General features: G+C 36.9%; 1 long non-coding RNA gene across 1 annotated transcript; it reads right to left on the reverse strand.

Moving 5' to 3' along the window:
- Positions 1–864: 864 nt before the first annotated feature.
- On the reverse strand, positions 865–6,418 carry LOC108992521. The gene is made up of 4 exons (XR_004801337.1): positions 6,262–6,418; positions 6,077–6,169; positions 4,939–4,976; positions 865–1,045 (listed from the first exon to the last, which is right to left on the reverse strand). It is a non-coding gene; the product is annotated as an uncharacterized LOC108992521 (long non-coding RNA).
- Positions 6,419–24,883: the final 18,465 nt, after the last annotated feature.

Below are 24,883 nucleotides of genomic sequence, written 5' to 3' on the forward strand. Positions count from 1 at the left end.
CAATATAAAGTGAAACTAGGCCTAGTTAAAAATATTCTTACAAATTTTTTGAAAACCCGTTGAGGCCCATGGTTCAATTCACATCCAAAATAAAAATACACTTTGGCTTATAACTCAAGGGAAAAATCATAATATCCTAGATATAATCTTCCCTAACTTTACGTAAACAGCAAAACCAACTTAGTTTGTAGGGAAACATTTACTGGACTAAGATACACGTGCAACGGAAAGGTCACTGTGAAAGCAGCTGCGAAGTGGCGGAGACACAGGCAGACTGGCGGTTGAGCACTGATGAGAGAGAGAGAGAGAGGGAGAGAGAGAGAGAGATGAGAAGTGATGAGAGAGGTAAGTACTAAGAGAGAAAGAGAGTATGTCGTGAGAGGGAGAGAGACCACATGGGATACTCACCGAGAGGGTAGCGATGCGGCAGCGACAAGGTGGTTGGGTAGTGGCAGATCACAGAGTGGTTGGGGTGTCGGCATCACTAGGCTTCCCTTTGTCGTGGCTGGTAGTACTGAACAAGATGAAGTGCCCTGTTTTGAGATGCAAAAACAGAGGTCCTTCGGTGTGTTTGAGGGTGGTGTTTTCCGATGTGGGTTCACAGCTATCTATGGCGGTGAGGCCTGGGCAAAGGTTTACGGAAGGGCCAAGGTGGTTGTGGTCAGTTTCTATTGTGGCTTGGGTTGTAACAAAATCGCTACATACATACCTGTCCCTTTTCTTTTATTTTTTCCCTTTTTTTGTCTTTCTAGTAATATGCGATCAGCATGAACATGATAAATGTATACTTTAAATTTCTAATTTAATAAATGGAACACCAGATAGACATTCTATTCAAATATTCATCCATAAGAGACTCTCAGAGTCCATCAAACGTTCATAAAAACATAACTGTTCTAGTTAAGAAGAGACTCCATCCCAATATAAAAACAACATCCATAAACATAACCCATCATCCATACAAGGTCGAACCAACAAGGAAGACACTAAGCGTCAGCCTCTCCCTCTGCAGTAATGCATTGCTCCCCAGTCTCTTCGTCATTACCTGGATGTTTAAAACATAAACACAAAGTGACTCGAATACTCAATAAGTAGTACACCATGTCGTTAATGTACTAATTATCTATTCTTTTTCTTTTGAAAACATGTGTACATAAACATTTTGAGAATTTGACAATGCTTTCATGCATAAACATTTTAAGGAATACGCAATACTTTCATGCACAAATATCTTTGAGAAATAACTATGCTTTTGTGATACCCTGTATTTTAATGTAATTTTTTTAATTGTAGGATTTATTTAATTAACCTAAATATTGGTTTTCTTGTTTTAAATTTATTGAATTTCTCGTTGGATTTATTTTATAATTTTTAAGTTGTGAAATTTATTTGAGGTGCTTTCTTGATATTAATTATTGTTTGCATTTAAATTGCTCTTTGCTTTAATGAATAATTTTATTGTTAGAATTTTATTTTTTTATTTTATTAATATCGAGTTGTAGTGTTTTATTTGGCTCTTATTTATTTTTATTGTGCCTTTTTCTTTTGTTGGACTCTTCTAATTTTGGATTGGGCTTGTTTGAGTGTGTTTTGTTTTCTTTAGGCCCAGCCTTTTTGGTCCCCAACCCAACCCATGAGCCTTCAACCTAGCCTACTAAATCCCCTCAAACGGCGTCGTGTTGTAAACAAGTGGTGAAGACCCTATCCTTATGTTTAGTTCTTTTTCAGTGCCGCACCCCATTTCCTTTTTCTTCTCTTTCTTTCTTTTCCTTCTTCTTTCTTTCCCTCCTCTTTCTTCTTCCAACCCACACCTCCCAGGCTCTCTTCCTCAGATCGTGTTCTCTCTCTCTCTCTCTCTCTAATTCACGCACTCTCTCTCTCCTCCCTCAGATCATGTTCTTTCTCTCTCTCTGATTTGCGTGCCCTCTCTCTCAGATTCTCTCTCTCTCTCTCTCTCTCTCTCATCGCGCGTCCTCTCTCAGATTTGCGATCTCTCTCTCAGATTTGTGCTCTCTCTTTCCTTCTCTCCATTCTCTCTCTCTCAGTGTGCCATCGTAAAGAAAACACCCCATCTCTCGCCCTGCTCTACTGCGACCTTTTACCTTCACGGTGAGCCTCAGTCGCACCACCTTCTCTTTTGGTTTCCTTTTCCTTTTTGTTGAGTTTTATGTTTTCCTGGAAACAAGCGGAAACTTTGCACACTTTGAAAATATTAATGTATAGTTTAAAACTTTATGGTCATGATATTCCTGGTAATTACGAAAATGCCATTAGGCCTTTGGTCTTTATTTTTCCGTAAAACACCTCAAACCTTTTTAAGTGTTTTTACATGTTGCCCCCTTAGTATAAAGTTTTCAAATATATGGTTATGTGGATTTAGTTTAATGGGTTTTTGTTTTAATGGGCTTGGTTTAATTGGTTGTGTTTTAATGAATGTGCTTGGTTTTCATTATACATAAAATATGATTATATTGTTAATTTGAACTATTTAGTTTTTAATTAAATTCATTTTTAAGTTGGCCTTATTTTATAGGATTTTAAGTAGCCATAGTATTCTACTAATCTATAATACGTTGTGGGTACTTTAGTAGCTTAAAAACACCAGTATTCATTTATCGTAATATTTATTTGATTATTCTCTTCGGTACAGATTCATTAAGTGGATATTGATGAATTTAGAAAGTGATGATATTTAGAGTTAAGAAAATTTTAAGTATTGAGGAATTAAAATAGATACTTCAGGTGTAATATGAGATTTATCTGCTCACTAGAGATTGATTTAAGTTACATGAATTTTTATTGGTGGCGATTGACCATTGTTTAGTACTATTGTGGAGAATTTATAAATAAGTTAAGAAGTACAGGTAAGGGGGTTTTTATACTAAACTTTGCATAAAAATAAAATAGACTGAGGTCAATTTTGGGAAATGTGCATGTTGTATCATGAAAATAAATATTAAACGATCTTAGTTATTTCTTCTGCATTGCTCATGAGATTCTGTATAAGAATAAAATATTTTCTGGCATGACTTGTGTAAACATGAGCTTATTTTTGGCATTCTGTTATTGAACTTAGAAAAATATGAGCGAATATGAAAATTGATAATTTTTGCATGTGACGTGAAGATATTCTGAATCTATTTTTGGAAAATGTGAAATGAACTGAATTTGTTTAGTACTCTATCTTGGAATGATTTAGTATCTGAAAAACCTTTGGCATGACGTTCTGATTCTGTTTTAACTCTGACTCTGATTCTGACATGTGATTTTGATTCTATTTTGCTCTGATTTATGGCCCTGTCACTGGATATAATAGTGACCTCTGGCCCTATCATGGGATACAATAGTGACGTCTGGCCCTGTCACGGGATATAATAGTGACTTCTAGCCCTACCACTGGATATAATAGTGGATTTCTGTTCTGAGTGCAATTGCTTTGATATTCATGGCGATTTATAGTCTACTTGGTTTTCTGCAGAATGCACAACCCTACCACGTGGGTTAAACATGGCCTCTATTTTGATATGATGCTTTGATATGATATGATAAGATGAAGATGTTCAGTCATATTATGCCAAAGGAGTCATTGAATATGAAATGTTGGTTTCTGAATATGAAATGTTTGAAATATTGCTCTGATTTTCTGATAATATGTATTTTTGAGATTTGCATATTAAAAACTGAAATGTTTTATTTCTGCATCTGAACTCTGTGAAAATGCTCATGTTTATATACTAGCATATGTTCTCTGCTTACTGAGTTGTTGATAACTCACCCCTTATCTCCATAACATTTTTCAGATATTTTTATGGTCCAGTTGGAGAACAAGAGTATGAAGTATTGGAAAAGTCTGATGATCATAGATGAATGAGTGCTGAGGATACAAGTATTTTGGAGGATCACATTTAGTAATTTTATCTCTGGCAGTTATTTTGGTATGTCAAGTTATGAATAATTTGAGTCTTTGTGGAGATGTTATTTGTTTTATTGAGGTTTTTGTTTAGTATTTCTGTGGAAGGACACCGATTTTTGGGTCGAACAAATAAGTTAAGTATTTCGTGGAGTTTCTGTTTATTTATTATTGATTATTGGAGATGTTCTTGATTAATAGGAGCTAACTCTCTAGACCTCCGGGAACGGGGCATTACAGCTTTCATGTTCCACTTTCCTTTGGTCGGTACACACTATTACACCCCATGTGTTAGGGTTAGCGGTCTTCGTTTAGACCTGGATTCCACCAGTGGCCACAGGTTGGGAATCTCTTTCAGTCAGGGGGCAACACTGAGTGGACTACCAGTACTACTTACCCAGCATTGCAATTTGCATACTCCTTTGTTACCCTTTCATTCAATCATGGCCGTCACGTATTTTCATACATTAAAACATTCAATCATTCAGTCCTTTCTTTCTTTTATTCATTTCAGTCCTTTTTATTTAACAGTTCATTCATGGAAAAACGTCATTTAAAAGCATGAGCTTAAACATCATCTTTCATGGCATCCATAAAGCATCAGTTCATATGGACATTTTAAAACACTTTCTTCACATCATTTAAAGCATCACTTAAAGTATAAGGCATGAGACGTTCCTTTCCTTTTCTTTGCAATCAAAACATTTTCATCATCTTTCTTAGTCTGATGCACATGCATTTTTATGAACAAGATACATTTTCATGCTATACTACATATAGGAATAATTAATAAGTTTATTGAGAGAACATGTATGAAAATCTCATGATTTAGAACTTATGTGCATGGATTACCTTATACACATATACACAATTATAATCGATAGGGTGCTTAATAGGGGCTATCAAGAAAGGGCTTGTACATACTATATTCATTTACTCTTTTCTTTAGAAGAACATTTGAAATAAGAGAGAGAAACATTTTTTCATAAAGAGAACTTGGTGTAAGAAGCATGGTCATAGCTACTTACCTCTATGCTCCTTGATACTTCCAACGTCAATATAGGTCCTATTCCAATAAATAGCATAAGCGTGTTAATATTCATACAATATTATTTAGCCCTCCCTTTAAAAGATAAGGCCATGATACTATAATCTAACATCCCTTCTATGCTTAACATTAACCTAAATGACTACTGCTCACCTCAACTTACAAGAGAAATAACTTAAATATTAAGACATGCTAGTTGTCCATGAAAGGCAATTTAAAAAGCTTATATGAAAAGTAGTTAAGAATTCATAGGCTTCAAGCAGGGTCTCTTCGGTTCACTTTCACTCGGGATTATGGACACTATGAGGTAAAATCTGGAAATTCTCAAAAATGGGCTTTAAAATAGATTTAGGCATCTCAAGTAGGCTAAACAAGCTTAGGAAATATGCCCTTTAAATCAACTTGTGATCCCTCATTATAAAAGGTTAGCTTATTAATATTTTGGACTCTTGGGTTTGGTAGAATTTAACCAAACGAGGGACAACATATATGGACTATTTTTATATCAAGATAAGGCTCGGCATGACATAGGCTTAGGGGTACTTGGACAGCTTTACATATCATAATATATCATGCACAATTAATCTTCTATACCTAAACCAACTATGCTATAATTTAATCACACAAGCAATATTTTAAATAGTTTGGATAGCATATCCCATTAAAATTAGAGTAACATAAAGTATAGCAAGGTTACCCATTAAGCAACTTTAAAACCTTTAAACACTTAAAGCTTATGCTTTACTCACTTAATACCTTTCAAAGGCAAGATATAAAATTACAAGACCCAAACAAAACCTCTAAACCGAATATCTAGCATCCTAAAAATAGATTACCAACCAAACCTCAACACAAGACACATGGTACCAACATATATAAACTAAAATCACTTTAATTATCACCTATGATTAAACCAAGTTTAATAACAGCATAGTATTTTTGAATTATCGGAAAATACATAGCAAAACAACCATAATATCATTCGGTTTGGGCCAAAAACAGGGCATATATATTTATTTGCAACATTGGAATTCAACTACACCAAAACACAAGCTAAAACAACTTAGTTGGCTCCCAAAATCACATTAAAAACAAATGAGTCAAATTAGGGTTTTTACCTTAAGCTCTTAGCCCCTTTCAAAACACAAGTGGAGGACCGAATAGTGGAATAGCCGTGTAGATGATGAATGAAATGATGGCACTATGTTAAACTCCAAAACCGAAACATCAATGGGTAAGTTAAATGATGAAAATTGAAATCCATATGGAAATCATGCTAGGAAGTGAACTAAAAGTTTATTACCTTCAAGATTTCACCGATTGGAAGATGAAATCAAGCTTTAGTTCCAAGCTTTGAGTCAAAACCAGAAATGGGTATGGAGGGGGTATACTTGTACGACTTAGAAAGGATGAGAGAAAAATGTTTTTCTTCTTCCCTTGCTATGGAGTCATAAAGCTTGAAGAAGATGAGAGGAGATTGGTTTCTTGAAGATGAGAAGAGAGGAGAAGAAGAAAGGAAGGTGTATGTCGGCTATGGCTTCCTTGGAGAGAAAGATGAATTTTTCTCTTTCTTTCTTGGGTGTAGACCAACGGGTAGGTGTAAAAATGCCTTTGGATAGTTTTTGTTTTCTCTTTCGTTGCCTTAGCCATAGACTTGGAGAAGGGGAAAGGGCTTTTTGGTATTTATTCCCTTCTTCCACCACAAGGAAGCAATTGGATGGTGGAGATCTATCCACCTCAAAGATACTTTTCACCTACCAATCTAATGGTAGAGAATAATTGGGTCATTTCTTGAATAAGTAAAATTAGAGAGTTTAAGGAAAATATTGTAAAGTCTTAAAATCAAGCCTTTCATTAATTTTAATAAATCACATTTTAAAATAAAGCATACTCATCTTAAAATAAAATAATTTAAAATATTTAATTTAAAATGCATAAAAGAATATTTCACTTAAAAAATTTAATAAAAAAGACGTAAAGGTCTACATAGTAGGACTCGGGTATTACATGGGCAGTGCTAAGTAGGAGTGTTATGCAACAGAGAGGTTTGCTGGGCTGTTTTCATGGAGTCTCCGACGTGAAAGGGTGCCTTGGGAGATGGTTGGAGTCGCCATGCTTGAAGGGATTCATGTGTGGTGACAGCAGCTACAAGGTGGAAATGCTTTACTGAAGCCTGAAGGTTTGCGGCAATGGTGGCGAGGATGCGGCCTAGAGTTGAACGACGGCTTGGTGGTCACGGCCAGGTGGCCCAAGGCTGGTAGTTGGATGCGAAGGTGCTGATGACAGTGTATGGGAGGGCGTCAAAGTGGCGTGGAGGTGCAATAAGGTAGGTTGCGGCAACCCTATTCTGGGAGTTTCTTCATGCAAGAGGGATAAAAGTATGTATATAAAGGTGATTGAAAACAAAGAAGAAAAACCTAGAGACTGACGTACATGCATGGGACTATGGGAGTGGAAATCATGTGTGGTGGGCTTAAAAAAAAAAAAACTGACGTTGGTTTTCACGGGTTGGGTTTTCAGGTGATTGGGTAGGGCCCATTTCAAGTATTTGAGCCCACGTCCTGGGTAGTGTGTGAAATAATAAATGGGTTTTTTTCCTGTGTTTTGGGTCTCCAATCAAACACTAAAATACTCCTACTCTTCCCACAAATTTCTCAGCCCAATAAAAAGATTCCACCTAGTCCAAAAAAATTTAAAGATTTTCACTTAATAAGCAAGCCCAATAAATATTCGATATCCACCAAAAAATAGAAATTGGGCTTGGGTGTTACATCCACAAAACTAACATCAATTAAATATCCTTCAACACCTAGAAATTTTAAAGAACTTCACAAGGACTGCAAAGCTACATAATACCAAAGACTCAATAAGTTCTAATAAATCGACAACGTTCCAACAAAATAAATCAACAATCCCACAAAGTCTAAAAAAAATGTAAACATCTCAATAAACCAAATCTACAGAATAAGATCTAATCTACTGAATAAAATCCTCCAATAATCATAGTACCCTTAGGTACTAAATCCATTATCCTCTTAGCTAATCCTGCCCATGCCTCCAATTCCTGATTCTAGGCTGAACCATCAAAATCATTTGAAAATATTGAATGTAATTGGTTGAGTTATCAACAACTCAATAAGCTGTGAACCCATACTAGTACGTAAACATGAGCTAGTACAAAATGAAGAACAAAACAAATTATCTAATTTTTAGAGCGAACTTCAGAAAAGCATTTATTTACAGCAATAAAATACACAAAATCCTTTGGCATAAACATAATTGAACAACATCATAATAGAATATATTCCATGTTTAACCCCGTGGTAGTATTGTGAAAATCCCAACGGCCAACCGAGTAGAAAGAGATTGTGAAATCTTTCCCTTATTATTCTTGAAGCCCTAAGTGTGCACGTAGAAAAGACTACTAAGAAAACTACTTTATTTCCAAAGGGGGATGTGGTGCCCCCAGCCCACGCTTGGGATTGGGCAGTGACTGAGACACTGGGACATGTAACACAAGGCTACACACCCCTCGTACATGACAGATAATATGCTATGCACCTAAGTATACTAGCAGTATGTAATATGCAATTGCAAAGCACATGGCACCATACTAATATCATATCCCAAACATTGTCCAAGCGTAAACATGTACCATAAAGGCGTAATATCCCAAAAACATAAAGCATAGTTTAAAACTCCCAAAACACGGGACCTCCTCAAAAGACATAGTTCCACAAATCTAAAGTCCAAAAACCATAAGTATTGTTTTCCTTCTTCTTCATTTTTTTTTCAAAATGACTTAAGCTCCCGTACTCTTCATAACCATTGTCCCATAAGGAGACAGACACCAAAAGACCCTATGGGAGTGTTGAGGCTCGGGCGGCATCAAACCTAATTCCTTTGCCACTGCCTTTGCATCAGTCGAGGCCTTTGAGGCTCGTTCCAGGTAAGTAGATAACTAGTCCATATTCCACCAAAACTTCAGATTCTTAGAGGGTTGATAGATCATAGCATCAATCTCAGTCTCACTAATACTATATAAGATCTGCCTAAGAAGCTTAACCGTATGTATTAATGCATCAACTGTGTAGTCAGGACGAGCCCGAACAGTGTACTTGTCCTCTATCAGGGAACCATCTGGATTCATCTTTCATGGGTTTCCGAGGTACCTGTAATAACTTCCACCATTCCGATTGGGGAATGGTAGTGGAACTATCACAACAAGATTTCAAGAAATCTTAGCAAGTAATCACATAACATACCATAGTTAACACAAGTATACAAAAGGTATATCATGAAATGTGTGCATGGACATGTACTTGACTTATGCCTTTGACCAGAACTTGACTTATGCCCTTTACCATTTTCAAGAGACTTGTAACAGAGACTTAAGCTTTTCATAAAACTTCTTAACTTCTTCTTATTCACGTGAACTTATTTAGAACTTGACTTATCAGAACATATTACAAGATTTGCATCGAGTGATCTTTAGCATTTAAGCTCATATTTTTATTTAGAGGGTGGACACAACACGATTCCCCTTAACACCGCGTGTTCCTGCTAGTTACCACACCATCAGCGGTCCATACACCGGGATGAATATGTCATAAACAGAGATTCATATTAACTCGACCTTACTTCGTCGGGTTACATGCCTTATGCACCCACTAGCATTTGGTGGTTCCTCGCACCAGTATCATTTGAAAAGAATCCATTCGAAGTTTGTCGACGGTACTTTGTCGACCCAAGGGTTACCACTCCATTTTTAAACACTTCAGAGTGGATAGAAGAGTTCCACTAGGACATTCCCCCGCCCTAGCACTTGGGGTCGTGATAAAACTTATAAATTTTTTCTTTGAAAACATTTTCTTTGAAAACACTTTTTGAAAACACTTCTTTGAAAACACTTTTTCCCCAAATGCATGTGACATGAGACTTATAACATGCATTCTTACACTTGACATATGACATATGAAATGTTGTGCATGAAATAACCAAGCATAACATGTTCATTTTATAGCATGTTAACATAAACCATATGAGATATCAAAACATATACATGAAACCATGAGAACTAGCTTAGGCCAAAACTCATAGATACAAAAATTTGAAGATTCATCACTTAAACATGTTCCAAACCTCAAGCATATAATATAGAGATCAAGACATAGTAAAATAATACATGAAATCATAGGTTTTTGGCCAAGTCTGAAACTTCCAAGGCATGTTCAAACCGAAACATCATGTTAAATAAACCATCAACCTCAATCAAGTGAAACCCAAAACTTATAGGAACATTTCATGGCATTTACACAAACAAACAACCAAGAGATAACAAACCAAGATCATATTAACATATTCAAACAAACAACCAAGAGATAACAAACCAAGCAATCAAAACCATGGAAGGATTTACACAAATATATACAAGCATTAACCAAGAGTAAGTTGAGTGTATATTTACAAAAATCCACGTAAAGAAATACTAGAAAGCTATAAATCCAAACATACTATATTAGAAAAAGTATCTTAAACTCTACTTCATGTTCTTGAGTATGTGTGTATATTTCCAGGGCATCACTTGGTCTTAAACCATTCGGTTTCTAGGGTTTTTGGGTTAAAACCCCTTCATTTCATTCATGAAGTAAAACAAAACCTAAAGTAAGCAAAGATACATGTGATGGTTAAAAACATGGAGGATGAACTCCCCCTTACTAATCGGCTTCAAAGGTTTTCTTAAAAACCCTAAGTCCTTTTCCAAGAAAATGGTAGAAAGTGTGTGTTTTATCTTTCTCAAAGTCTAATGAGATTTAAATCTAATCTCATTTTCGGATTGAGAAGTGACATGTGTGTGTGCAAGACTTAGAGGAAGCCAATCCTTACTTTTCTAATCCTTGGTGGTGCCGAAATCCCTTCTCTTGCAAGGATCCTCCTTGTTTGGTTGGAAAGAAAATACAAGAAAGTGAGGGAGCTTTCGAATGAACATGGGAGAATTGTGTGGAAAGAGTGAGAGCTCATGCAATTCTGAAAAATGGCAAGGGAAAAGCCCCTTGGCATGAACCCTTTCCTTTTTATAGGAGACCCTTCACTTCCCTCCTTGGTTGCTTCCAAAATCCTTGCATGGATGACAAGTGGCATCAGTTTCTCCTTATCCTTCCCCTATTGCCGAAATGCCTCTTGGAGTTCCCCACTTAGGTTTCATTGGGAAGGGATATTTTGGGGGGTGGCATGTAGGGTTTCTCCTCCTCGGCTGAAATTCCTTCTCTCCCCTTTATGCCCTTCCTTTCCTTAAACAAACAAATATTTCTTCAAGGGTAGCTTGGCAAAACAATACATGCATTTTCCTTTTTTCAACATGTAACCTTTGGCATGGATGAAAAGTGGCATTGGGTGTGTGCCATAGTCCTAGTCGTCCTCTTCATCTTCCTTTCCCATGTTGATGCTTCATCTTCCAAGTACTCCATCCCTAGGTGACCTTTCATGTACCATTGGTCCAAAATACACTAAGTGACAAGTGGAAAGTGAATAAGATGCTTGGGAGTGTGCTAGCCGAAACCTAAGGCCAAACTTGTCCTTGATACAAAAGTCTCTTCACATAATCTTCTAGAAACTTAGTGCATGCTTGACACTTGGCAAAAGTTGACTAAATTCAAAATCCTATGTGCCTCCCTTCAGTTTCCTATGCAAAATTTCTAGAAAAGCTCCATTTCACTTCCCTAGGCTTCCCTTTCCAAGAAATCTACCTTGGAACTTGAATTATGGACAAAACAATGGGCTAGACATGCAAGCCATTCTTGGTGCTTTCCTACACCTCTCTCTCTCCCCCTTAATTCACTATCAAGACTAAATTCAAGGTGTAACATTCTCATGACACATGGCACTAGTGACTTAGAGTTGGGTCATGGGCCTAAACCATTGGACCTGGGTTTACAAGTAGGGCCAAAATTACAAAGTAAACTAGGGCCACTCTCCTCTTAGGCTCAAGTTACCACATCAAAGATTCTAAGGCATTCCTAAGTAACTAAGTCTCCTAAAATGCCATGGAAACCTAGAACGAATTCTAAGGGCCAAGCCTAGACAAACTCGGGTCATCACATGGGTGCACCAAAAACAGAGATGTTGGTACCAACATTATAACTGAGGCCACGGTTTCACACCCATGGTAAGGTCATGATGGAAGGAAAAATAAAAAATCATGCTAGAGGTTTTCAGATGCAACATCATATCATAACAGAGTACTGAAAGTACGCGATATCTAACAAAATTAACCTTCCACCACATTAGAATGTCAAACCTTGCACTAAGTTCTTCACAACTTCTGGCTAGGTATCTATCAACCTCGGACTTGGTTTCCAAAGAGTTTTCCGACTATAACCATTGCTTAAATAGGGCCAATCTATGTGCCTCCCTACCCTCAAGTCAACTAACTGTAGTATTTACATCTTCACGTGAGTGGCTTTATCCAATTACATATATAGAGAACGACTCATTCTCAAGTACTTGTCACTGTCTCAAAGAAACTAAATATATTTTCAACCAAATTCTACTACGACTTTCATGATGTGCCTGTACAAATTCCTTGTCACTTTTAAGACTTTCCATCTTTCCAAATAGCCTTTGTCTCAAAGGATACACAAGGAACACCTAGCTCATACAAAATAATAAACTCCTTTTGCTTTGAGGAGAATTATAACTTGAATGAACCATGCAATATCTTTTCAGCCATGTATAATATATTGCCCCGTTCCCGGAGGTTCGAAGAGTTAGCTCTTGTAACCCAAAACCATCTCTTATAAAATTTATATACTCTAAATTTTCTATCAAAATACAAATCCATTTATTCAAACCAAATTATATGTTCCTCAACTAGGACACCAAATAAATAATTCAATGAAATAATTTAAAAACTCCATAAAGATTAAGAAATATTCATAACTCCAAATACCAAATAACATAAAATCATCAACCTACTAAATACAACTCTCAAATAAAAACTTGTACCTTCTGGCACTTATTCCTCTATGACCATCAAACCATGCTAATACTTTATACTCTTGACTTCCAACTGAGGCATCAAAATTATCTGAAAAATATTATGGAGAGAAAGAGTGAGTTATCTACAACTCAGTAAACAGAGAACATACACTAGTATGTAAACATGAGCATTTTTAGAATTTATAATGCATAACAAAATATTTACTTTCAGAATGCAGAATTAGAAACATTTACTTTCAGAATGCAAAATCAAAACATGTTACCAAAAATATCAGAGTGAAACTTTCAGAAAACATTCTTATTCAAAAATCCTTTGGCAGATCAAAATCTGAGACCTCATCTTCATCAATCAGAGCATCACATCGGGACAGATACCATATTTAACCCCCGTGATAGGGTTATAAACCACTATTATAACCTGTGGAAGGGCCGTATCCACTATTATCACTCGTGGTTGGGCTGTATCTACTATTATAACCTGTGGTTGGGACGTATGCCACTATTATCATCCGTGGCTGGCCCGTAACAAAAAATCGAACAGAACATCATAATCAGACTTAATCAGAATATGGAATCGGAATCTCATGCCAATGTTTTCAGATGCCACTTCATATCAAAAGCCAAAAGTTGAACAACTTTAGATAATTTCACATAATCAAAATAAACAGAATCAAAACATCTTCATTTATTCACAACAAAACTTTTAGATCCCATGCATCAGAACATTTTTAATTCATCAAGACAAAACTTTAAAAAAAAGACTCATATTCGCTCTTTTCCAGATCAGAAACAAAATGCACAAAAACTAGCTCATATCTACACCAGTCATGACAAAAATATTCTTCTCTTCTTACGGATCTCATGAGTGATTCAGAGCAAATAACTGAGGTTATTTTCACATTTATTTTCAAAAACAAATATATCATGCACATTTTAATAAATCAACCACATTTCATTTTCTTTTTATGCAAAGTCTAGCATAGGAACCCTGCTTACCTGAACTTCTTAGCTTATCAGAATTTCTCCACAGCAGTACTGAACAAAAATCAATCGTCACCTATAGAAAATTCATGCCACTTGAATAAAACTCCAATTGAACAGTTACTTCGTAATTACACCTAAAATACCTATTTTAATTCCTCAAACACTTAAAATTTCTCTTAACTCTAAAATATCATCACTCTCTAAACTCATTAGTGTCCACTTAATAACTCCGAGTGAAACATTAAATCTTAACTTATTTACTAGTGTAATCAAACTACAAAATTTAATACTATATAATATAATTATACAAAAATATTTTAAATTAAAAAACAACTTTTATTTAATAAACTAGATCATATCTAAAGTGTTTAAAAATAAAATTACATCATTATCGTTTACTTTTGAAAGAAATCTTTACTTAATAACAATTTAAATTACTTAAATGATTTCTGTAAACATAAATAAAATAGAGTCCACTAATACATATTAAAAGTTTAAAACACACTAACACAGCTTGTAACTCATAGGGTAATAATGTAACTTAATCTCAATTAATATATGCTTGACCAACTTTATGGTAAGCTTCAGTAGAATATTTGTTGTTTGAAAACATGCTCATAATACATGGAGTAAGGTTTACGCGGCAGAGGCTCACTGTGAGGGAAGGGAATGTACGATGGCCCAGGGAGCTAGCTGGCTGAGGTCAGCAGTGGTGAGTACGGTGGCACTACAAGAAATAAGGATTTTTGCGGGAATTTTATGTCTATTGGAAATACAATCGCCGCAAAAAGCCTTTAATTGCAGTGATTTTTACATTGTCGCTATTTTTTTACATACAAATTTGAAATTGGTTTTTTGCAGTGATTTTTGAACTTTTTGCGATGATAGTATTGGCTACAAATACTAAATTGGTCTTTTGCAGTGATTATTCACTTTTTGCGACGAAACAATTTGCCAGCGTATTAAAAAACTTGTTACGACTGTTGCAGCGATTTTTGCAAAGTGGTCTTTTGCAGCGATTTTTGCACTTTCAAAATCGCCCAAAAAACTATTTCCAGTGAATTTTTGATCGACACAAAAAAAGAAATAACGAAACTTATACTTATTTTCGGCAATTTAAATTTCGCTGGTGACTTAAAAGCACGAGTTTGGATAATACCGAGGAAGAAATTAATTGTTAAGTTTTTGCGACGACTTTTACAGCTATTGCGGCAATTGTTTCCATCGCAATAAGTACTTTTTGACTATACCAAAATTTCATTTCCGTTGAATGCAAAAATTGCCGCAATAGATAAATTTTGAGCGAAAATTGTCGTTGTAAAATATTTGTGGCCACTTAAAATATTATTAGCGGCGCTATATACTTGCCTGAAAAAGCTACTAAAATTAAGAGCCCCGCTCTTTTTCCATTCATTTTCCTCCATCCCTCTCCCCCTACCCCCTCTCGCCCCTCTTTGTCTCTAATCCCTTCGTCGCACACAACCCACGCCGCTGCACAGCTCGTCGCCAACGTTCCCACCATGCCACCACCACCTCACCTCGAAGGCCACCCGTTCATTCTCTCCCAGCCCTCGTGGGATCTCTACCCTCCCCGAATCTGGCATCACCCTTCTCTCTCTCAAATTTCTCTATATCGCAGCCACTAGGGGTGCCGTTCGCCACCACCCACATGTCGACGCTATTGCCAGTTCTTCGTCAGAGCCCCCTTCTCCTACACGCCTAGCCCAGTACTCCGAGGCCCTCCCTCTCCCCCTTGCTCTGTTCGCAGCCCACTGCCACCAGGTCTCCCCAGCGCCACCGTGCTCCTTCGGAGCCACCACTCCATGCCTAGCAGCCACCACGACCACCCCTGATATTGCCTTTTGTTTTCACATTTATGGGTTCTTTTCATTCCTGTTATATTTGTTTGATTTCTTGTTTTAGTTTCTTTTGGAGATTGGGTTTTATGTTTATATCTATGTGGTTGCTAGTTTGTTTATGGGTTTGTTTATATCTATTTTTATATTTGAAAATTTGAGATTCTTTCCCCCTGGATGAGAACTTAATTCCATCAATGTGTGATTTACAGATACTGTCTGCATACGATATCGGTGCCAAAATTGTCAAGCTGAGTCTTTTAATGTTGCAAATGTGGGAGAAGATTAAGTCAAGGTATAATGGTAATTGACCTTGAATGGTCTTCAGGCATATATAAGTGCATACATATGCATATGGCCTTATAGATAAAAGTGTCTTGCTAAATGAAAATATGTTAAGTTACTCAAGCAACAGGTTTTGCGGCCAAGTTGGAATAACATACTTTGTAACAAGTTCTCTATATCTGGAGTGCTACCTCTAGTAAAAATACAACTTCTCAGTTCAGGATTTTTTGGGTTCTTTTTTTATCCTTTACTATTTTTGTTTAGGTCTTTCTCTTGTTTCAAGCTCTTAGTTTTTTTGTTATTTGTTCATGTTACTTGGTTATGCTTTTTCTAAACTATTTTAGTTTTAATTTGGGTCTGAATTCTTATAAAAAGAAGATATTGCTTAGAATTACTATGCATTTTGATTGGTGTTCACCCCTTATATATTTGTTGAGACTATATTAGTTTATCAAGTTTCTTAGTTTGTCAATTTGTTTCTTTTTTACCTATCGTCGAATGCGAAAAAAAGAAAAAGGTAGATGACGCCACTATAACCACTTTTACATACAATACCATTTTTTGCCTCGAGGATCAATAACAAGTATTTTACTCTTGACCTCAAAAGAAAAATTAATATATAGATGCTAATTGAAGATTTTACCAAAACCATAGTTTTATTTTTCATTTATATATTTACCATATTATTAAGAAAGGCTCTCGAGTACTACTTATTAGTTCTTATTCATTATTTTTTATAAGTTTTTCATTCCAATTCAACTTAATTCATTTTCAAATATTGAATAATAACATTTAATTAGTTGCGTGATCTTATATATCATGTAGAGCATGAGAAAACCAAAGCTGTTATGGGTTTCAGCTGGAGCCCCTCGTGTCTGTGATCCTCTCAACCCTTCTAGTTTTTGCATTCAAGGCTGATCATCATGGCATTAGAGCGGTAAGTTATTTGCAAGGCCCTACTTCCTATTTGGAGACTCAAAGGGTCACTTATGGCCGGCCAACATAACCAAAATCCTCATTACTAATTAATTTTTAAGCTGTTTTAATTTGTAGATTTGAAAACTACAAGAAGGATTGAACCCACCTTCATGGCACATGTTGCATTTTCATGGTATCCACCTAGGATTGGTAATGAAGACAGGACTGGTTACTGGCATCCTATCCCTCACAGTATATTTTATTTCCCATCAATATTCAATATTTGTAATGTTTTTTTTGGTTTTTATAACCACAAAATGCTAATTGATTTTTTTTTAATTTTGTTTCAAACAGGAAGGCATTGTTGTGGGAAGGACTTTTGCTGCTCTAAAGGACTACCGAGTAAGTGGAAACAAGGAAATGATAGCTATTGGGTTAATGAATATGGTTTTTGCAACTTTTTGTTTCCTTCTATGTAAAATGCTCCATTCAGCTTATTTTTACCTTGGCCCATCATGCACTGGGAATGCTTGCAGGGGGAGCTTTATCAGCCTATAAAGCCTCATGATTGTTTTTGGAGCATACGTATGTTATCATTAAATGCCTGCATGAACTAGTTGAAGCTTAAAATTTGATTAGTCTACTCAAGACAAATTGCAAGTTGATTAAGTTCGTGAATGGAAGACATTAGTGGGAAGTTCTTACTATTACCACACAAAAATGTCAAATATATGGTTAAATCAATCATATAAATTATGTACATATTTGTGTGTTTGGGCAGAGTTTGGTTGTAACACCCGGACCCAATCAAGCTCAATTTATTTTTATTTTGTTTTAGTTTATTCTATTTTATTTTATTATTATTATTTTTTCAACGTTAACTTCTGCACGTTTTATTCTTTCCGTCTATTTTTTTTTTTTTTTCCCGTAGATCTTCCACTCGTCCGCGACATGCACATACACGCATGACTCAGTTCTGCATGCACGTCTCACATGCACGGTTACCTTCCTTTCTTTTCACATCTAGGGTTTTTATCAACTCTATAAATGCATGTTTTTCTCTCAAGAGAAGTTGCCGCAGCAACCCATGCATAGCTGCACTCCACACTGCCGTCAGCATGTTCACATCCAACCGCTAGCCTTGGGCTGCCACTGTGAATCGCCCTCACTGCCCAACCTCTTCCCCTCCGTAGCCCACTTCTCCCCCACACCGTGAGCCCTTCCCCATAGCGCAGCCGTGCAGCATCTGAACCACTGCAGCAAGCGAGACAGCCGAGACACAACTTGGCGTCATTTTTCGTGTGTTGCTGCATTTGAAACACCAACGCCATTGTGCACGCAGCCGAATAGAAAACCACCCCGTGCGAGTTTCCCCCTACACGATGAAAGCCACTGGCCATTACCTAGCCCCATGTGAAACCGTAAGCCACTGATAGCTAGCTGTGAATCTTTCCCCAACCCCTTGGAATACTCTGTTTTCTATACCAAAAATAGACCATCTCGAACGCCTCCTCCCTCTGCCACCATGCACCACCAAGCGACACCAGTGGGTACAAGCTCCTTCCACCACCAAGAAACTCGTCCTTGCCCAGCTCACACGAGACCAGCAGCCACCTACATAGAGAGCCGAAGACCCCTATTTTGACTCCTCCATATTTGTTCCCTCAATTTTTTAGCCTCGTTAGATGACGGGGAACCACCCAGCCAACCTCAAACCGCAGTCTAAATACTCTTAGTCAACCCTATTCAGCCGTACGTTCATCATCAGCACGCCACCCAGCTGCCAGCATATCAACCATAGCCACTCAGCTCCGACCGAATCCCTGGTGTAGCCTTCTTCCTTGGTGAGCCTCGTCGCTGCCTCTTTCTTTTCACACTTGAAAACAATTTCAGTTTTAGTGGATCCCGATAGTGCCGTTAGCGTTTAGTTGGCTTAAATTTCCAGTTTTAGTGAGTTTCCGTCGCATGTATTTTGTGGTTCCAGTAACTTGTTGCCCTGCATTTAGAGGTATTTTGCTCTTTACATAGGGTTAGGGAAGATTAGATCTAGGGTATTACGATTTTACCCTTGAGTTACAAGCCAAATCACTAGGTGGTTTGAGTTTATATATATTTTTTCAGTTGGGTTGACTTTTATGAAGGGTTTTATGGTTAGAGATAATTCTTATATTAATGTTACAAGAGTTTCATCCTATACTATGTTAGTCAAAAATGTTTCTTAAAGTGCTTTAAATTTGTTATTTCTTTCAAAAGAATAATCGATAATGTTGTATTTTTACTATGACTTAGTTTATTATATGGTTGCTGTATAATTTAAAAAATTTTGGTATAATTATATTATCTAGTATTAGATTTTATAATTACACTTTAATAGTAAATAAGTTAGATTTTTAAATGTTTTTAGTCGTAGTTATTAGATAGACATTGGCGATTTTAGAAAGGGATGATATATTTTGGGGTTATGAGGATTTTACGTTTTGAGGAATTAAAGTAGATTATTTTATAAGCTTAGGCTTAAATATCAAAATACGTGATTGATTGGAAATTTACGAGAATTATGTGATTATTTTTTAGGTGACAATTAATCATTGTTCGGCATTTTTGAGAAAAATTCTGAAAAGCTAAGAAGTCCAAGTAAGCGGGGTTCCTATGCTAGACTTTGCATTAAATAAAATGAACTGAGGTCCTTTTTGGAAAATGTGCACTTTTTGTTATGAAAAGAAATCTGAAAACAACTTCAGGTATTTATTCTACATTACTCATGAGATTCTATTTAAGAATAAAGTATTTTCTGTCATGACTGGTGTAGACATGAGCTTATTTTTGACATTCTGTTTCTGAACTTTGAAAAGAGAGCAAATATGAAATTTTGTGCATAAATTATGTTGTGATGTGATTTTGTTCTGTTCTGAAGATTTTCTATACTCTGATGTGATTTCTAAAAACCTCTAGCATAACATTCTGTTTCTATTCCGTTCTGACCTTACTGCGGGTGTAAAACTGTGGCCTCTGTTCGGGTTGGTACCAACTTTTCTGTTTCTGGTGCACCTATTTTGGAAACAAAGTGGTTTTCTGTGTGGTCTTTCCTATGTGCACACTCGAGGCTCCGAGAATGAATAAGGGAAAGATTCACATTCTGTTTCTGCTCAGGTAGCTATCGGGGTTTGCACAACCCTGCCACTAGGGTTAAACATGGTATTTGTTCTGATATGATAATATAAGATGTGATATTTCAGTTTATGCTATGCCAAAGAGATTTTGATTATGAATATTTTTCGAACTTTCGCTCTGATATTTTTGATAACAGGTTTTAACGCTGCATTTTGAAAACATTATTAGGATTCTGCATTCTGAAAGAAAATATTTTTGTTCTGCATTCTGAACTTTGTAAATGCTCATATTTACACACTAGTATATGTCCTCTGCTTACTGGTTTGTTGATAACTCACCCCTTATCTCCAATTATTTTTCAGATAATTTTGATGGTTTAGCTGGAGAACAAGAGTAGAAAGTTTAGCAAGGTGTGATGATCGTAGTGGAATAAGTGCCTAATGGTACAAATGCTTATTTGAGAGTCGTAGTTAGTAAACTGATTTATTTTTTTCGGGTATTTGATTTGATGAGTTGAGGATGTTTTCGAGTTTTTGGAGAATTTCTAATTTATGTCATTGGGAATTTCTTTATTGTCGTCATGGAGGAACTTAGATTTTTGGATTGATTAAGTGGATTAATATTTTATGGAATTTCAGGATTTTATAGTTGTGTTATTTAAGTAAATTTTAAGTATTAAGAGTCAACTCTCCGGACCTCTGGGATCAGGGCTTTACATTGGTAGTCCATTTTTTTGTTGTTGTTTTTATCAACAGCCATGAATGAAGTCTTCGGTTCCTTATTGAGATTGATGTGCTAAACCCTATGATTCAAGGTTATGAACCATGGTTTGCAAAAGTGTTGTAATGGGGTGTCTAAAATTTGTTGTAACCAGTTGTACGAGAACTTGTCACTTGGTGTGATGATTGTGAGAACCCTTTCGCTCTCTAATTTCTTGTTTGGGTGTTTTTTTGATTTAGTAGTTTGCACATGCATTGAGTGGAGCTAGGTAATGTGAAAAAAGAAAAGATGTGGCAACCGAATTTAGATATTTATAGTGAATATAATTTGGATGTGCGTTGTATTTTTTATTTATTCTGTTTTGTGAATTTTTATTTTTTATTTTTGAAACATCATTTCCGGCGAGTTTAGTTGCAGCAACAATTACTCGCTGGAAAATATATATATATATTAGTTGCGAAAAATTTATTTTGGTTGCTATTAAGTATTTGCAACACAATAGGCCACCTGATGGAGGCCTTTTTCCCAGCGCTTGTATGCATATTTGTGACAGAGATGGAAACATCTCAAAAACATTTTGCAACGACATCCTCCGACCCAATAAATTTATCATTCCCATCGATGCATTTAAACGTTGCAAAAGTGTCCAGTAATTGCAACAAGTTTTTGCTTTTTTGCAGTGATTTATTAACGACGCTATCATGTATTTGCAGCGCGATCAATCACTTGGTGGAGGCCTTTTTTGCAGCCCCTAAATGCATATTTGCTGCAAATAATTTTTTTTTCCAGCATTTTATTGTGATTCAACGCTTATACTTATCAGCATCCGATCTTTGCAACCAATGTGTAGGGATTAAAAATTTGCTGCAAAAAGGCATTAGCGGCGTTTTTGGGGCTTTTAGTAGCGAGGTTGAAGCGCTGGAAAAGACCAAAATCCTTATAGTGCGGCAGGGCACTGGTGAGAGAGAGGGAGATAATGTGAGAGAAGAAGAGACAACGACTTACGGCTTACGGCTTATAGTGAGCAGTTAGGACGATGGGTGGGGGCTTTCGTCGCTCGCAGCGTTTGAAATTATTTTGAGGAGCACAAACAAGGGCCCGTGCAGTGGAGGTGTGGAGGAAATGGGGTTGTCGACGTGGACGTGGATTGCTCTGTTTTTGGGAGTCAAAAACAGGGGCTTCTTTGGTGTGGAAGTGGTATGATTTTATGGTTGCCGTGGGTTGCAACCTTCGTGGTTGAAGGGAGGGATGCACCATAATGACTAGGTGGTGCGACTGGGTGGCCTATGGCCGAGTTGAGGGGTGTTGCACTGCTGGGCTTCACGTGGGAAGGATGTTCCCAATGGCAATTGATTGCTGCTATTGTTCTTCCATGGTGATTGAACGTGGAGGCTTGTGGGTTGTGTGGTTTCTAGGGTGTGGTGGTGAAAGGCAGCATTGTGGAGGATCTCGGCACTTTGGGGTGGTTTGTGGAGGTGCAATAGGCTAGTGGGAACAATGTGGAGGAGGTGTTGCTTCACTGCAACTCAAGCGTTGGCACTCTAGCTTAGGTTGAAGATGATCACTACGTGCATGAGGGTTTGTGCCGTGTGCATGAAGTGTGTAATGCATATATATAGAAAGAAACTGATAAAAACCCTAGAGAAACAAATGGTAGAAAAACTGTCATGAATGTATATCTCCTATGCAAGTAGTTGTCGTGAATGTCGTAGGGATAGGAACGTGCATGCCGTGGAGAAAATTGACGAAAATGTAACCCAAGTTGAGGGAGGTTCTCCGTGCTTGAGATGATGCCTAAATAGCCTAGGAAAAAGAAAAAGAAAAAGTGCACATGGCGTAAACTCACTGGCTTGGGCTTTAGGGTTTGTTTCAAAGTATTAAGGCCTTGACTTACTAGTCTAATTTGTTCCATAACTAAGTTCGGCTTGATACCAAATAAAATAAAAAATCCCACTTATCCACAAAAAAATATTAACCGAAAATAATCTAAATATCAAGCCCAATAAAAAGTCCATATTCCATCAATACAAATTTTGGACCCGTAACATATTCCCAAAATTACTCGCTAAAACCCAAGTGGACTTTTCATCCATACTAAAAAAAATAATATGAACGCGAGTTTCATGCTAGGCTCGGGTGTTACATATAACCTCCTTCTTGCTAAAGTTGAAATTAAATTAATAAGCCTTTACTCAAATAACTGGTCGCAATTGTCTTTTTTTGGGTAACTATGAAGGGCATAGGAAGAGAAAATATATTTCTTGGCATAAATAACAAGCCTTTACTCAACATATCTCTATTAACTTCAAGATATACTACTTGATCATGATGCTTCATGTTCCCACCTTTGTTCATTCGTTACAACCATGTATGGGGTATCGGACAGACCTGTCCTCGTGCTCCTGCATGCAGGATTGCCATCATTTGCCCTTCTCACATCGAGAGGAATTTGGTCCTCAAGGTTGATGTTTTGATGTACTGTAAAAATCATATATGAGACAACAAAATGTAGCGAATGTCGTAGACTTCTAGAATTTTAAAGAAATCCACTCTAAAATCACACGTAATGAAAAACACTCGAGAGAGAATTATGATATTGAATAAGATTAGGAAAGACATTAATGAGATTCCCATCTAAAAGAAATCCAAGTGTTTAAATACTTATCACAAACAAAATTGAATAAAAACTCTACGTACCAAGATTCTGAGTTTTTAGGGGGGGAAAAAAAAAAAACTTGTATCTACCACCCCTAATCTAGTGAACGTGCATTTCCATTGTCACTCGACCAAGGTTTTTCTGAAATTGTTAGTCGGTCTCGTGTTAAAAGAAGGTCATTCTTTATTAGCAAACTCTATGTGTAACAGGCCCAAGATAAATTTAAAAATCATTCATTACTTTATAAGATAATTGACCATGCATGAACCGTGTCTCCACCTTCGTGAGTACTAATGGACAAATTATAGGTGTTCTTTTGGCAAAAGAAGGCTACATATCGAATTAAACAATCATGTAGAGTGACACAAGTTTTGACACAACATTCAAAACTTTGCAAGAAGGAATATTTGAAGATATGTTGGTGACTCAGAATGCATTAGAGGCGTAAACATAGAAGTAATGAAGGGTTCATGATATATTTTTCCAAGGCTAGTAAGCTTTTTCATTTGTCTGAAATCCCTTTAGCAGCAAGATTGTAGAGATGCCCTTACATTGTTGGAGGTCATTATAGATCAGTTCCAATAATCCATTGGTGAAGGAATTGATACGTCTCTATCCATTTTTAATATTCAAGATCATTGGTGTCTTATTTATCATCACAGTAACACCCGGCCCAAAAGTCCTAGCCCAGGCTCATGAAGGAAAGGTCAGCCCGCTGAAGGAAAATTCTTTGTTTTTGGGGTTAGTATTTTATTCTTCCTTTCCCTCTTTTTCTCCCCTCCCCCGATGGTTTCTCCCTTCCCCCTTCAGTTTTGCTTTTTCCCCCCGCCACTCTCTCTTCCCACTTCTGCTAGGCACTCCCATTTCACCCCCACAGTGCATCTCATCCTCTACATAACCACTCTCTCTCCCAATCCTGACAACTCCTCTGCAGAAATTGTGTTGAACGATGGTAAGCTCTTTCTTCGTTCACACACTCTCACACCACTATGGTTGAGCTTACCATCGTTCACACACTCTCACACCACTATGGTTGTCCACTCACAAATTCTCTCTCGCAGATCGCACCATCCCTCCTCCCCATCATGCCTCGCTACTGTCTAGGCATTGTCGTAGGTCGCCCCACATCACATCGGTAAGCCTCGTGGTCTTTGTCCATCTCTCTCTCTCTCTCTCTCTCTCTATGTGCATGTCTGTGTGTATTCCTCTGCCCCAATATTTACTTGTTCTTCGTTATATATCTAGTACGTCAAGGCTTCTGTGTGTGAGTTTTGTTGCCGGAGCCTCCTTCTCTATTATGCACTGTCGTTGTGACCAAGCTTGTTAGCCCTATTGTCAGGGTTCATACCTCTCTATGTTACATGCTTTCTCTCTAACCCCTCGGGTCATGCCTTTCA

The sequence above is a fragment of the Juglans regia genome, chromosome 4 (assembly GCF_001411555.2).
Source record: "Juglans regia cultivar Chandler chromosome 4, Walnut 2.0, whole genome shotgun sequence".
In the NCBI taxonomy this organism is placed as follows: domain Eukaryota; kingdom Viridiplantae; phylum Streptophyta; class Magnoliopsida; order Fagales; family Juglandaceae; genus Juglans; species Juglans regia.